Raw genomic sequence first — 16,482 nt, 5'->3', positions numbered from 1 at the left:
TCACTGGTCCTGTAACAGCCCACTGTTCACCTTGCCCGCTGCTTAGACAGAGCCCATTTATCAAGACAGGGGAGTTGCAATGGAGAAAGTAATTCACGCAGAGCTTGCTGTGCCAGAGACTGGAGGTTTTCCTTCTTTTGTTTGTTTGTTCGAGATGGAGTCTCGCTTGTTGCCCAGGCTGGAGTGCAACAGCGCGATCTCGGTTCACCGCAACCTCCGCCTTCCGGGTTCAAGCGATTCTCCTGCCTCAGTCTCCCGAGTAGCTGGGATTACAGGCACATGCCACCATGCCCAGCTAATTTTTGTATTTTTAGTAGAGGTGGGGTTTCGCCATGTTGGCCAAGCTGGCCTTAAACTCCCGACCTCATGTGATTCACCTGCCTTGGCCTCCCAAAGTGCTGGAATTACAGGCGTGAGCCACCGTGCCCGGCTAATTTTTGTATTTTTAGTAGAGACGGGGTTTCACCATGTTGGCCAGGCTAGTCTGGAACTCCTGACCTCAAGTGATCCGTCTGCCTCGGCCTCCTAAAGCGATCTTGGCTCGCTGTGACCTCCGCCTCTCCGATTCAAGCGATTCTCCTACCTCAGCCTCCTGAGTAGCTGGGATTACAGGCACGCGCCACCATGCCCAGCTCATTTTTTGGTATTTTTAGTAGAGACGCGGTTTCACCACTTTGGCCAGGCTGGTCTTGATCGCTTGGTCTGGTGATCCGCCCAAAGTGCTGGGATTACAGGCTGCGCCCCGCCTCTGGGAGTTTTTAAAGAGTATTTGGTGGGTAGGGGCTTGGGACTCTGGGAGTGCTGATTGGTGAGGTTGGAGATAGAATCACAGGGGGTTTGACTTAAGGTTTTCTTGCAGTCTTCTGTTCCTGGGTGGGATCCCAGAACTGGCTGAGCCAGATCACACCCGGTCTGAGTGGTGTCAGCTGATCCATCCAGTGCCGGATCTGCAAAATAGGTTTTACAATAGTGATGTTATCTCCAGCAGCAATTCGGGAAGGTTCAGACTCTTGCAGCCTGACGCTGCGGGCCCCCTAAACCGTAATTTCTAATGTTATAACTAACTGACTAGTCTTACAAAGGCAGACTGGTCCCCAGGCAAGAAGGGGGTCTTTTCAGGAAAGGGCTATTAATGATTTTGTTTCTGAGTCAAACCATAAACTGAATTCCTTTCTAAGGTTAGTTTGGCCTATGCCCGGGAATGAATGAAGACAGCATAAAGGTTAGAAGAAAGACTAAGTCATTTAGGTCTGATCTTTGTCACTGCCATAATTTCCTCAGTTATAATTTTTGCAAAGGCTGTTTCAGCCCTACTCAGAATCCCCCAAGCACAGTGCTATTTGGGCAAAAGCCTCCTTCGCGCTTTTTTTTTCTTCACGTGCCTGTCTGGACTTGGCACAGGTTAAGGAACTGGACAAGACAGCTATGCTTAGATGAGTTCAGTGCATCCTGATTAGGTTCTTACCTTCCAAGTTTAGATGCAAAGAGATGAACTGAGAATAGGAGAACAGCACAGTGGGGTACACATGAAGAGCTTATTACAATTCCCCCTAGTAACAGGTAAGTAGTTCAATACATCATTCCGTCCTCACTAGGAAGCTGGGGGAGAGGGTCCCTCTTCTGGGGTGGCAGCAGAAGAAAGGGACTTACATTATTTACTGAGGACCTGCTGTGTCAGGCACTTTTTGGGGGGGCTCAGAACACAATACCCCAAAATATGGCACCTTGGCATGCTGAGTGCTTTGAACTGAAGGAAACTGAGAAGGCTCCAGAAACAAGGTCTCTCTGACTTTCTCCCATCCTCCTGTCTTCTTTCCCTCCTTCTCCCACTAAGTGAATGGTAGAAAGCAGAATCCCTCTTCCCCAGGCAACTCAGAGAAACTAGAGCCCCTCTCCTCCACAGCAAGCCATAAAACCTAGAAAGGTCACTCTCTCCCCTCTCCCTTTTCCCTTAAAGACCCTCATTCGAGAGGGGTCCTGCCCCACACCCAGGAGAAAGCAATGCTACACAGAGAGGTCAAGAAGGATCGGAACAGACAGGCCTTGCTGGGTTGCCCTCAGTCTATCACTATGAGATCACACCCTTCTGTTCAATCACATTTCTACATAGCCATCCACATTCTTCGTCAAACCTAAGCAGAAACACAGTTCTCCCTGAATCTTTGGGTCTTCGTTTCTGAAGTCTCTTGTGTCACATAAAACTGAGATAAATACAGCCATTGTGCTTTTCTCTTGTTGGCCTGTCTTTTGTTATTTGAGTGTCAGCTGTGACCTTTATGATGGGGGAGGAAAGGGATCACACCTTTCCATCCCTACGGGCTGTGCTAGATCTTGTGTGTCTTGGTCTGGCTCAGTGTCCAAGCTCTGTTTCCAGTGCACATTATCATCACCTGTTGCTCACTTCTGCCCACTTTTCTCATGTCTGAATGCTTTGAAGTGTGTGCACGCCGCTATCTAGTCATATACATGTGCTTCTGATGCCTTTTATATTCAGCCTATGTCCAGTTGTTAAGTAAAAAGTCTTCTTAACCTGCTACCCCTAATACCCCATAAATCTTCCCGCTGCTGTTGCCACCACTGTGGTCATTTGTGCTTCTGGCTTCCCTGGGCCCTCCACGTGTCTCTGCACTGCTGCAGGTGCCAGGCTCAGTTTCCTCCCCTCTCTATGATCCTACCTGCTGCTGCCTATGTATACCACTCAGGCCACCTGGGCTATGGAAGGGTGTCCACCCCAGTCCTGGTACAGGACCCCCGGGTTTGTGACCTGGCCCGTCATGCCCTCTTCTCTTGGCCACAGCAGCCAGACAGGCCTTCTCTGATCTCACGTCTGTGCTGACCCTCAGCCCGTGCACACTCTCAGGCCAACCTTACTGACCAATGAAGCCACTTGTCCGTGGTGGGTTTGAAGGGATGGAGTAGCTTCTCCTCCAAGAGCCACCAGGAAACAGATGCCACCCACATTTCAAGGGGTGTTACTGCTCTGTCCCTACCAGCTCAGCTACTGTGTGGGTTAATAAAGGGCTTTGAAGTCTCCTTAAGGAAGTTGTTACAAAGACAATCTTGTTACAAGCATTTCCAGACCACAGTAGGCTTAGGGATAATCTTTTCTGCCTGATAGAGAGCCTCGAGTGAGCTCTGGAGTGGTGCAGGAGTGTTTCTCTTGCTCTGATTTGTCATCGAGGGCAGTCTGTCTGTTTAGAAGATTAAATGGACTAGAGGAACACAGCTTGGGGAGAAACCACTGCAGGCTCAAAGAGGCAGAGACTGAACCTGTGGAGGGGAAATCACTTGCGCATGTCACAGCCAGTTAAAGGTAAACTGGGCCATGCACACACATCTGGCATTCCCACTCCAGGTGTTCACCCATCATGTCTGTCTAAACATTAAGTTCAATGTCTCCTTGAACATGTACCTCTAAGTGTTCTCCAGAGATCCCCAGAGATGGAGAGGTTAAAAAGGCAGAAACAGGTGGACTTCATAGACCAGTAAGGCTAGATTGTGAACTAGGTTTCATAGACAGAATGAACAGGGCTGAGATGTTTACTGCATGTCTGTGTCAGAAACGTGGTTAATTAGTAAAGAATGGATAGCAATTAAAAGGGAATTGAGCATGTAAACTGAGACCCGGTTGCCCTAGTGCTTTGAGAGAATTATTATTATGAATGGAACGACTACAGGTATTCAAGTTGAATGTCAAGGATCCCCCCTGACAAACAGCACAGACCCAACCAGCTTAGGTTCCCAACTCTGGGAATCCTTTGTCTGCTTCCTGAGGCTTGTGCAGATGAACATGCAAGGGCTTGCTGTGCCATCATCAGCTGGGGCTGTTGTCAGTCAATAAATAACCCATTGCTCAATGAGTTAGGATAGAAAGTAGACCTTCTGCACTCAAAATGTGGCAGTTGGCCACCAAATGACATGCCTAGACAGGGAATGGTACCCCCTAGGATGTTACCATCAGAATAGACATGAGGATGAGGCTGGTGAATCAAGGGGCAGAGAAGCGGGAGTGAACAAGGATTTGGTGTTAGGAAGTCTGGGCTGGCTGAAGTGCCTACCCCACCACTTTCTCAATGGCTGACCTTGACAGTGATGCAAGCTTTCATCCTCTGTAAAGTGACGGTGTAATCTATACCCCTGGGTCATCATAGAATTGATATATGGTTGGAAGGTGATAAGGCTAGTGAACATTTTCTTCATTCATTCATTCATTCATTCATTCATCTTCTATGTGCCAGGCACTATGCTAGGCTCTTGGAGAGTGCACAAACATAAAACAAATAATCTCATGGCTAACTATATAATTACAACTCTAATAAGTGCAATAGAAGGTTGAGACATAACTGAGAGGGGCCCACTCTGTACTGGGGCGGTGAGGAAGACATCATCAGTGTAAGGATTATATTCTATGACTTCATAAAACCTTTGAAATGCACAGCACATACCAGGCTCTTCTTTCCCAAACCTAGTGCCATTTGGTGGCATTTGCCCTGACATAGTAAGTTGTTAGCCTTTCAGGCATAAAGGTTAGGGTATAGAGAATTTTGTTTCTTAAGGTGATAATTTTATTTCTTAAGATAAGAATGAACTCTTCAAATGGTGTCACTCAGTTGGGAACACACCTTTATATGGAGCTAAAGAAAGGACTGCAGAGAGGAAAATGGACATTTATTGCACCTCTGTTTGCCTGCCACTGCGCTTGGCACTGTATTCTTACAACAACCTGCAGGGATAGTGTTAGGTTTGCCATTTTATAGATAAGGAATCTGAGGCTTAGAGAAGTTGAATCTTTTCTAGTTCATGAGGAATCCGGATGATTTTGTCTCCAAGGCCCAGGCAAACCCTTTTCATGGCTGTCCTACAGATGCCTCAGATTGGTACATTTTCTTACTGGGTGCCTCTAAGAGGAGGATTCTCCAGTTTTCCTTCTTTTCTTTTCTGTTTTCTTTTTTTTTTTTTTGGACAGAGTCTCTGTCACCCAGGCTATAGTGCAGTGGTGTGATCTCTGCTCACTGCAACCTCTGCCTCCCGGGTTGAAGTGATTCTCTTGCCTCAGCCTCCCGAGTAGCTGGGACTACAAGCGTGAGCCACCACGCCTGGCTAATTTTTGTATTTTTGGTAGAGACGGGGTTTTACTACGTTGGCCAGGCTGGTCTCGAACTCATGGCCTCAAGTGATCTGCCTCCCTCAGCTTCTCAAAGTGCTGGGATTACAAGCATGAGCCATCATGCCTAGCCTACGGTTCTCCAATTTTCTAGATGCTGTGATTGTTTATTTGTTGATCAGAGGCACATGTACCAATTCTAGCAATCAAATAATGTTCAGCAGGGGATATGGCTGTGTCTGAGGGACCGAGGGACCCTGTATCATACTCTCTGATCAGTGGATAGAACATTTGCCAAAAGGAGAGCTCAGAGCTTTGAATCGACGAAGGTCTCAAGCAAAGGAAGGAGAATGTGAGCCATACCACATAGCTCTTTTGTTATATTAATGAGCTCTGCTTTGACCTAGGAAGGCCAGACAAGACAGAGGCAGAGAGGGAATGGGGAGGAAGGGAGAAGAGGGAGGAAGGGAAGAAGGAAGGAAAAGGCCACATGGTATCCTTTGGGTAGTGGCTGAGGGAACCTCTAGGCCAAGACTCACATAGACCTATTGATCTGGGTACCAAAGTCTGTGTTTTAAAATATAGCCAGTTTTGTAGTTTTATTCACCTTTGCTTCTTCCCCCTCACAGTAATGGCTTGGAGGCATAACCCCTGTGTGAACCCTGGCTGCCCTGCTCAATTTCAGGCAGGATCAGTTGGAGGACAGTGTGACCTGGAGGAAAGGATGCCAGGCTTCTGACTCTGCCAGGAGCCAGCAGTGGAATGTCAGCAAGTCTTTTGCCATGTTTCTGCTTCTGTTTTCTAATCTGTAAGTCGGAATAAGAATGTCTAACTCCACACAGGGTTGGCAGTGGGATGAGAGCGCTATGGGAAAAACAATAAATAACAGCATTTGTCCTACATAAGATGTCACTCCTAAGAGTAGACTGCACAAGAAAGGAAGTGTGTTTGAGCTCAGCTTTGGTTTACTAATCTAAGAAAATAAAAACTGGATTCCAATAAGGGATTGTAAACTCTCACCCCATACCTGACACCAGTTACCACGATGACTCTCGTCTGGTTACTTGTTCCCTGAGTCCTTCAGCTCCTACTTCTGTTGAGTGGAGAATCACAGCTCTTCGCTGGGACTTTTATAATGCACTCTGCGTGATTAATTTAAACATAATAATTCAAATTTCTATGCACGGGGAAACTTAGCACTTTATGTGAAGTAAACCTTGGTGCAATAGTGTCACCTCTTTCCAGGTGCATTATTCACAATGTCATGGTTAACTGACACTCAGACATTTAGGAGATATAATTAGACTGTCATAGCTTAAGGTTTCTCACAGCCTTCTCTTTTTTCACACCTACTGGGGAACCCACTCTCCTCTAGCCTCAGGAATTTGGTCCATATCCTTCCTGTTCTTCTTGTTCTCAGTCTGAAGCACTGTCCTCTCCCACCCATCTTCTAAACCACAGTGTATTCACAGGCGGCATTCCAGTGAGCTCACAAGTGCCAACCTGAAGTGAGTAGTGCTAATATCAAGCCTGACAACTTCCGCTCGGAGTCAGGCAGGCAGAATGCTATAGGGGCAGAGCTTTGGCATCATCTGAACCTGGGTTTTGAAACTCAGCTCCACCATTCACCACCCTGTGTGACTTTGGGCCACTCAACCTCTTTGAATCTCGATTTCCTCCTGGCTAAAGAGATGAGAGTCCAGCCGGGCGTGGTGGTTCATGCCTATAATCCCAGCACTTTGGGAGGTCGAGGTGGGTGGATTACCTGAGATCAAGAGTTCAAGACCAGCCTGGTCAACATGGTGAAAAACCCCGACTCTACTAAAAATGCAAAAATTAGCAGGGCATGGTGGCCCATGCCTGTAATCCCAGCTACTCAGGAGGTTGAGGTGGGAGAATTGCTTGAACCCGGGAGGTGTAGGCTGCAGTGAGCTGAGATCACGCCATTGCACTCCAGCCTGAGCAACAAGAGTGACACTCCATCTCAAAAAAAAAAAAAAAAAGAGAGAAAGCAAAAAAGAGAGGGTCCTAGAGTAAGTATACCCCAGAGGGAGAAAGGGAGGAATACATTTAATCAGCTAGGCATATGAAGAATTTAGCATGGCGGCACATAATGAGGACTATGCAGCAGTCTTTGTCCTCTGTAGAAACATCCTGACTGGATGAAGGAGGGCTGTTTCTCCGAAAGTTCCAACCCTGGTTTGGGAAACTCCATCAACTTCCATGAACCCTCAGGGAAGAATGAGTAGAGACTTCCAGATATCCCTTTCCCCCACACATTGGCCTCTCATAGAATGTAACTTTGGTCATAACAAACCCAGTCTTACTACTGAAATAAGTTGAAGTCTTCTAAACAAGTAGGCTTAGAACCTCTTTACCACAGGAAATGCCTGATCAGTAGAATTTTGTAGCTAGAAGGTATTCCTGAGCTCAGAGATGCCACATATTATTGAAATTATTAGTAATTTCCTCTTGCTTGAGTACTGAAGCTCTCTACCATCGCAGAAATTCATGAGCTGACTGCTTCATTTCAGGTGCTTCCAAAGAAAACTGACAAGCAACCCCCAGTTGGCTGCATTTTAGTTTGCATTCATCTCCTCTGGGTGTAGGGTAATAGGAGCATGTAGCACAATTCTGCTTCTCTTCCAGCTGGAGTTTGTAGACTGAGCCAGGCCACCTTGTTTAGGCTCTAGTGACTGACAAGAGCTCAGTGGGCTGGAAGCCTAGTGCAGTTAACACTGCTGGCTTTGTAGCATGGACAGGTGAAAGCTAGTAAGCTTCCCAGTAGACCAATTGAGCTGAGTTCCCTCTCTGGCCAGAAGCCAGCCCTGGCAGGGATCCAACTTCTCTCAAGCCCTGAGAAAGGGCTCAGGTGTATCTGGTGGCTGGCAGAGCAGGTAGGCAGCCAAGGCTTCATAGTTCTCACCCACAGCAATTCAGCTAGCGAACTAGAGACACTTCCCCAAGGAAGTGGGCAAGCCCACTGAAATGAGTAAAGAAATCTTAGCTACAGAGTTCCTTCTTTATGCCTGCCCCACTTGAAGTGAGAGTTTGGGTCTCCTTTCACTGTGATTAAAACTGGATTACTTATGCTGGCATCTCCATTTTTTGACACAGCTATGCAAAACTTTTTGATCTTACATGTCTCTATTTTCTTTACTATCCAGGATTTTGTGGACAGTAGAAATGATAGCAAAATATAGTTGGAGTTCTTAAAGAATGTTCGAAGAATCAGAAAGTTCAAACCCCAGAAACTTGGCCTCTCTTTACGAACTCTGTTTCCCCTGAGGACAGTGGTGAAGGGGAAATACCTCCTTAACTCCATTTTTATGATAGGGACTATGCCACTTAATCCCAGTGAATATTTGTAAAATTATTTAGAGACATTTAGGAATGACATCAGAGTCCATAATTACAAAGTGTATTGGTGCTTGTAACTGTAGAGATGTTTGCTTTTAGTGGGTGCATCAGACCTGTCTGATAAGAAGGCTCTCTGGGTTCATATCACCCCTGAGATATCCCAGTTCACAGGAAAGAAGTCAATTCAGAGGCACTGAATGAGAGAAATCCCATTATAATAGGTCTTACATAACTAGCTGTCAGCAGAACGGAACTGCTAAAAACTGGGGGAAAGGGCACAGAAAAGGTGTGGAAGGAGTGGTGCTAACTTGCAGCCATTGTCCCAATAAGAAGGAAGGTGCAGGGAAATGAAAGATAACTCCGTGGCCTCCTCCAGGGCGATGAGCAACATGGTGCTTTTGTGAAGATTCCACCCAGAGCATTTGACGCTGGGTAAAGCATGCCTGGCCAGGACTGGAGACTGGAGACAGAATTTTCTTTTTTTTTTTTTTTTTTTTTTTTTTGAGTCTGAGTCTGGCTCTGTCACCCAGGCTGGAGTGTAGTGGCACCATCTCAGCTCACTGCAACCTCTTCCTTCCAGGTTCAAGTGATTCTCGTGCCTCAGTCTCTCAAGTAGCTAGGATTACAGGTGCTTGCCACCACGCCCAGCTAATTTTTGTATTTTTAGTAGAAACAGAGGTTTTGCCATGCTGGCCTGGCTGGCCTCAAATTCTGGCCTCGAACTCCTGGCCCCCAGCGATCCACCTGCCTTGGCCTTCCAAAGTGTTGGGATTATAGGCATGAGCCACCGCACTCGGCCTGGAAACAGAACTTTAAATGTTGAACTGAAACAGGGAAACATCTTAGCCAACTGATTTTTATAAAAAGTTATTAACAGAGAACTTTTAAGAGAAAAAAACCCTGATAATCCAACCTACTAGATAATGACTCTTCATTCTTACACGTTCCCTTCTTCTTGTCCATGCCAACAAAGACATTATACCTGGTTACTATGGAGAAAAGATACCCTATTGGATATACTACTTTTTAAAAAACTAACATTGGATTATAAACAGTTTCCCACATTTCTACATAGTCTTAATTATTTTAACATTGATAAAATCTTAAGACAATTTCCAAGAAGTCATGAAGCCTGGAAAGATTCGTGATTTAAACCAGGGAGTCAAATTTCTTGAGTGACTTCCTCTAGAAGGTCAGGGAACTCCTGGAAGAGCAGCAAAGCTACAACTTGAAGGATCCAGATACAGATGACAATAGGTAGACTGTTGGTAAGTCAGTGGCTTGATGGCTTAATGGAGACAACAACAGGAGGCGAGTATACCTATAGGGCTGGCCATGCTTGGGGAGGGAGCCCGCTAGAATGGGTCCAAGCCCATAGCCAAGAGCAGAAACCGCCATAGTGGTGGTCAAGGAGGCTTCATTCTAAGTCCCCATGCTGAACAGTGCTTCATCAGCAGACTCTCTGAAGAAGCTTCTGCACCTTGTAGCTCCCAAAAGAGATCAAAAGCCATGACCAAGACCGAGGGAAAGGTGGGGGAGTTGTGGGAGCTGGACACAAAGGACATTTAACTCCTTGTCCCACTTCCAGCAGCTGCCAATCATCCTCCTCCCACTCACTCCTAGCTCTCTTTTGCTCTCTTCTCTATTTTTTTTTTTTCTTTTTTAAGACAAGGTCTCACTCTGTCACCCAGGCTTAAGTGCAATGGCATGATCATAGCTCACTGCAGCCTCGATCTCCTGAGCTCAAGAGATCTCCTACCTCAGCCTCCCAAAGTGCTGGGATTACAGGTATGAGCCACTGTGCCCAGCCTTCTCAATTTTATTTACTTCTGTCCCTTTAACTGACTCCATCCCTCAGCCTGAAGAATCAATGGGCTGTGGTCTTTGGTTCCATACTCTACATGCTGTCCTGGGGGATCTAAGGCAGAGGTCGGGGCAGGAATGAACTCAGGTATCACGGAGAGATTGGTGGGAGCATTAGAAAGTTAGCAATAAAAATAGTGTTCAGGAGAACAAGGTGACATTTTTACTTGTTCCACTTCTGTATTGTTTGGAGTGTTTTTAAATGACAGATATGTTGCAAACTAAAACAATTACATGAAATATTTTTTTTAATTGAAGGAGATGAATGTTTTGTTTTCTAAGAGAAAGAAAAGAAGCTGTCGATAGTGCCAATAAAAGCAGCAGAAAGGTCACTCAGCGCATGTGCAAAGACAAGGTATTGGGCAACAAGTTCTGCAAACCACAGAGTGCACAGAAACTAGAAGCCAGGAAGAACACCGAGATGTGAGAAACGGTGACTGAATGATATGAGAATAGCCATTTAAAGACTTTCACAGAGAGGACAAAGAGAGAGAGCAAGAACAGAAGGAGCTCCTAAGATGTGGGGAACTTGAGGCAAATAAATGGAATAAGGGCTAGGCGCAGGGGCTCATACCTGTAATCCCCCCACTTTGGGAGGCCGAGGTGGGCAAATCACTTGAGGTCAGGAGTTCGAGGCCAGCCTAGCCAACATGGCGAAACCCCATCTCTACTAAAAATACAAAAATCAGCCAGGTGTGGTGGTACACACCTGTAGTCCCAGTTACCTGGGAGGCTGAGGCAGGCGAATCACTTGAACCTGGGAGGCAGAGGTTGCAGTGAGCCGAGATCATACCACTGCATTCCAGCCTGGGTGACAGAGCAAGACTCCACCTCAAAATAATAATAATAAGAAGAATAAGGAGAGCAGCCATTTCTGAAGCCAGGAAGAAATGTTTCAGATGGAGAGGAGCAGACAAAAAAGAGACAGGAGCAGTGAGGAGAGAGCCATTAGATGGCACTGCAGAGAAAACTGTTTGGAGTTCTGAAAATTTTTTATTGTGGAAAACTTCCCAACCCATATAAAAGTAGAGAATACATACTCAGGAGGTGGAGCAAGAGGACTGCTTGAGCCCAGGAGTTTGAATCCAGCCTGGATAGCAAAGGGGGACCCCATCTCTTAAAAAAAAAAAAAAAAAAAAGGAGACAGTATGGTTAAAATGAATCCCTATATATGCATCACCCCTTCCCCAGATTATTTTGAAAGAAATTCAAGACATCACATTATTGCGGTGGCTCTCAAATGTTAGCATGCGTTCCAATTCCCTGAAGGGCTCGTTAAAACGTGGATTGCTGGGCTCCACCCACAGAGTTTCTGATTCAGTAGATCTGGCCTGAGAATCTGCATTCTAACAAGCTCCCGTGTAATACTGATACTGCTGATCTGAGGGCCATGCTCTGAGAACCATTGTAGTTAGAGTTTCACCTACAGATATTTCTCTTTAAAAAGGACTGCCCTATTTAGACATAATCATGATGTTATCAGCACACATAAAAATCAATAATAATTCCTTAATATCATGTTTTCCCAATTATCCTCTAAGTGTTTTTGTGAACCAATTGTTTGAACTGGGATCCAAACAAGGTCTATGGATTGCAATTGGTTAATATGTCTCTTTAGACTCTTTTCCTCTATGGGTAGAGTTTGAATGGGCAGCATGAGAGACAGTTTGAGCAATAGTTGAGAGAGATGTGCAGATGTGTGTCATGAAAACAGTATAGAACAGACATGGTGGCTCTCACCTGTAATCCCAGCACTTTGGGTGGCTGAGGCAAGCAATCACCTGAGACCAGGAGTTCGAGATCAGCCCGGCCAACATGGGGAAACCCCGTCTCTACTAAAAAATACAAAAAATAGCCAGGCGTCATGGTGGGTGCCCGTAATTCCAGCTACTCAGGAGGCTGAGACAGGAGAATACTCAGAGGCTTGAACCCAGGAGGCAGAGGTTGCAGTGAGCCAAGATTGTGCCACTGCACTCCAGCCTGGGCAACAGAGCAAGACTCCATCTCAAAAAAAAAAAAAAAAAGCACAAACTTTGGTTTGGATCCAACCTCTACCACTTACTAGAGATACGTGAAGGCAATGAAGATAGTAAGTCTATTCATGGACTACTTTGACAATTATATAAAAATTATGCTTGTGGAGTGGAATCCATATATATTAGGGCTAAGGAATCAGAAGCTCTGTGACCTGGGGCAAGTACTTAACTTCACTAAGCTTCAGTTTTCTAATCAATAAAAAGAGAGGTTATAGCAGTACCTATTTTATAGGGTTGTGAATGAGCTACTGAGTGTAAACATCTTAAGCACAATATCTAACCTGTAATAAGCACTCAGACTTGGTATTGTTATGAAAATAACAATTATTCTAGCCGCACAATGAATGTCACTCCTCTTCCTCCTAAGTAGGAATGCCTTCTCAGAATCTTGATTTTCAAAGTGATGGATTGGGAGATCCCAAGCCATGAATGTGAGTTTGTGTATTTCCCTTCTTATTTATTTCTCAGTTCAGTTAAAGGCACCATCATCCTCCTAGTTGCCCAGATTAGGACCTTTGGGATCAACCTGAACTCCACCCCACATTCACCGTATCAGTGTTTCCATCTTAAGGTAGCTTCTGGGATCCATCCCCAAACAGAATGCAAGAATCTAACAGTACCTAGCACATGATAGGTCCTTAATCAGCTTTGATTATTCATATTTCCGCTGCCTCTGCTCTACTTCCAACCACTGTCATCTCCCACCTCCACTGCCCCATCCCCTCTTCCCTGGTCTCTCCCACCCTAGCCTCTCAGTCATTGTCCATCCTGCCAGAGTGACACACTTTCTGTTTTCCCCGCCTTCTCATCCTCTCCCCTTTCTTCTCTCCCTCTCTCTGTTTCTGACTGTAACTGTAGTGAGTGAAGTGTGTGGCTCACTCATTATCCATCTGTGTAAGGAGTTTGTTGTGTTGTATTTATTTGATATCCCCCCCTTCATTTCTGATACTCATTCCCCTCCCCCCTACAGGCTGTCACTCTGATATTGTGATAATATATTCTTGGGTATGTACGTGAACTTACAAAATGTTAGAAATGTTTGTTCCCTGGTGCCGCAGAGAAATAGCACTCAAACATAAATTTAATTCTCTCAGCAAGGCAATTTTTACTTTCTGCAGAAAGAGTGCTCATCGCAGATGGAACAATGGCGAAAGCACACCTGGACTGGGGAGGGGCAGGAGTTCTTATTCCTGATGCAGGTAGCCCCTGCTGCTGTGTCTAGGGGTTGGCTATTGGCTAGGGTTGGACTGCACAGTCTAAGCTAATTTCAATTGGCTATTTTAAAGAGGGCAGGGGTATGAGCCAGACTGGCACGGTGAGTAGTTTGGCAGGAAGGACCGTTAGGAACAGGTAACTAAAGGTGACTTAGGTCAGAGCAGGTGGCCAAGGGTGACTCAGGTCAAAGCAGGTGACCAGAATGAGGCAGGACGGAGCAGGTGACCCGGGGAACAGATGTGAACTACTGATTAGTACTGGAGGGAAAGTTGTTTACTTAAACTAGAAACAAGTGGGCAAAGAGAACCAGGAAGTTAAACTTTAAAACGGAGAATCAAAGAATAAGAGAGCTGAACCTACTGACATGCTGATTCTTTGAAGAGAAACTTGCAGTTCACCATATTTAACAAAAAATATGTTATTTTGTGTGGTTTGGTTTTTAAACCTACCTATCGCATTTACTTATCCATTCCCCTAGCAAATGTCCCAGCTCCCTGCTACCAGAACTAATAAGGGAGGAGACCACCCCTCATATCGTCTTATGCCCAATTTCTGCCTCCAAAGAAAGAAGAGGTAAAAATTAAAATGCAGAAATGAAAGCCACAGGCAGACAGCCCGGTACCACACCCTGGGCCTGGTAGTTAAAGATGGACCCCTGACCTAATCGGTTATGTTATCTACAGATTACAGGCATTGTATAGAAATGTACTGTGAAAATCCCTACCCTGTTTTGTTCCTATCTAATTACCGGTGCATGCAGCCCCCAGTCATGTACCCCCTGCTTGCTCAATCAATCACGACCCCCTCACACGCACCCCCTTAGAGTTGTGAGCCCTTAAAAGGGACAGGAATCGCTCACTCCGGGGGCTTGCGACATAGATCCTGAGAGCCTGAGAGTGCTTCTGGGTAGGCATTTGTCCCAGTGGGACGCCTCGCCAGAGCAGTGTGTGGAGGTCCCGGGGGAGGATCAACCCAGTGGCTGAACACCGGGAAGGAACTGGTGCTTGGAGTCCAGACATCTGAAACTTGGTAAGACTAGTCTTGAGAACTTGCCCACTCCATTTGAGTGGAAGCATGGCCTGATCACCCATGGCGTGCCTTTATTGGCACTTTGGTTTTGGTTTTGGTTTTGACTTGGTTTGAAGTGCTTGACAGGACTGGTCTTGGGAACTTGCCCACTCCATTTGAACAGAAGTGTGGCCTGATCACCCACAGGGTGCCTGTACCGGAACTTTGATTTTTGTTTTTGACTTGACTTGGATTGCTTGATATTTTGGTTTTGGTTTTGACCTGGCTTAGATTTCTGGGTGCTCTGATTTTGGTTTTGATTCTGGTTTGGCATAAACTGTAAACGTGTGTGTGTGCCCTTTTTACCCCTTCTTTGTTTTGTGGTGTGCGTGTGGTGTGAGCATGGTGTTTTGTCTCAAGGAAACATGGGTCAGGCACAAAGTAAGCCCACCCCACTAGGAACTATGTTGAAAAAATTCAAAAAGGGATTTAAGGGAGACTATGGAGTCACCATGACACCAGGAAAACTTAGAACTTTGTGTGAGATAGACTGGCCAGCATTAGAGGTGGGTTGGCCATCAGAAGGAAGCCTGGACAGGTCCCTTGTCTGGAAGGTATGGCACAGGGTAACCTGTAAGCCAGGGCACCTAGATCAGTTCCTGTATATAGATTCCTGGTTACAGCTAGTTTTGAGCCCCCCACAGTGGTTAAGAGGACAGGCAGCAGCAGTACTACTAGTAGCAAAGGGACAGTTAGTTAAGGAAGGTCCTTGCTCCACCTGCCCAGGGAGGTCAGCACCAAAAGTCCTGTCTGATCCAACACCAGAAGAATCATGGCAGGAACTGGTACCAGCAATATCCCCTCCTTATCAGGAGGAAGGGCACCCCACCCCTGAGCCCACAGCCCCTCCACCTCCACCAGATGACCACACCCCTACACCACCCAGAGTAGACAAGCAAGGAAGTGAAGCTGTGGGAGAAACTCCTCCCTTGGCAACTTGCTTACCACCCAAGACTGGAATCCAAATGCCCCTGAGAGAGCAACAATATACTGGGGTAGATGAGGATGGACACATGGTGGAAAGGCATGCCTTGGTATATCAACCTTTCACCTCTGCTGACCTTTCACCTTTTACTTCCTCAATTGGAAAAACAATACTCCATCTTACACTGAAAAGCCTCAAGCTTTAATTGACTTTCTCCAAACTATTATACAGACTCATAATCCTACTTGGGCTGATTGCCACCAGCTGCTCACGTACCTCTTTAATACAGATGAAAGGCAAAGGGTGCTCCAGGCGGCAACTAAGTGGCTAGAGGAGCACGTCCCAGCCGATTACCAAAACCCCCAAGAATATATAAGAATTCAACTGCCAGGAACAGACCCCCAGTGGGACCCGAACAAGGGAGCAGACATGAAGAGGCTAAGATGGTACCATGAGGCATTAATAGAAGGTCTAAACAAAGGGGCTTAAAAGGCTACAAATGTAAATAAGGTCTCTGAGGTCATCCAAGGGAAAGAGGAGAGTCCAGTGCAATTCTGTGAAAGACTGTGTGAGGCTTCCCATATGTACCCTCCTTTTGATCCAGGTAGCCCTGAAAATCAGCGCATGATTAACATGGCCTTGGTAATATGGCCTTAACAAAGCGCGGAAGTTATGAGGAGAAAATTGCAGAAACAGGCTGGGTTTGCAGGTATGAGCACCTCACAGTTACTGTAAATAGCCCATCAAGTGTTTTTGAATAGAGATGCAACAAGCTGCAGAGAAAGCCGTAAGGAAGGCGAACGCCAGGCTAGGCAAAATGCCGACTTACTGGCCACGGCCATTAAGGGAATTCCCCCGAAAGGAGAGGGAAAGAAGGGTTCAGGAAGAATACCCAATCTAATCGCCCACAC

General features: G+C 46.0%; 1 long non-coding RNA gene across 2 annotated transcripts in view; it reads left to right on the top strand.

Moving 5' to 3' along the window:
• The first annotated feature begins 4,429 nt into the window (after positions 1-4,429).
• LOC117070541 overlaps positions 4,430-16,482 on the top strand; it is a 65,906-nt gene continuing 53,853 nt past the window's right edge. Inside the window, exons 1-3 of one of the 2 annotated variants that reach the window (XR_004431956.1) lie at positions 4,430-4,498; positions 5,734-5,912; positions 10,586-10,874. This is a non-coding gene — a long non-coding RNA (uncharacterized LOC117070541). Of the gene's footprint in view, positions 4,499-5,733; positions 5,913-10,585; positions 10,875-16,482 lie in introns of those variants that run through there. The other variant, XR_004431955.1, reaches the window with a different exon arrangement.

The sequence above is a fragment of the Trachypithecus francoisi genome, unplaced genomic scaffold, assembly GCF_009764315.1.
Source record: "Trachypithecus francoisi isolate TF-2019V2 unplaced genomic scaffold, Tfra_2.0 Lachesis_group3, whole genome shotgun sequence".
In the NCBI taxonomy this organism is placed as follows: Eukaryota; Metazoa; Chordata; class Mammalia; order Primates; family Cercopithecidae; genus Trachypithecus; species Trachypithecus francoisi.
Note: the sequence above shows the minus strand (reverse complement) of the source record. Positions and strands in the feature narration are given on the sequence as shown.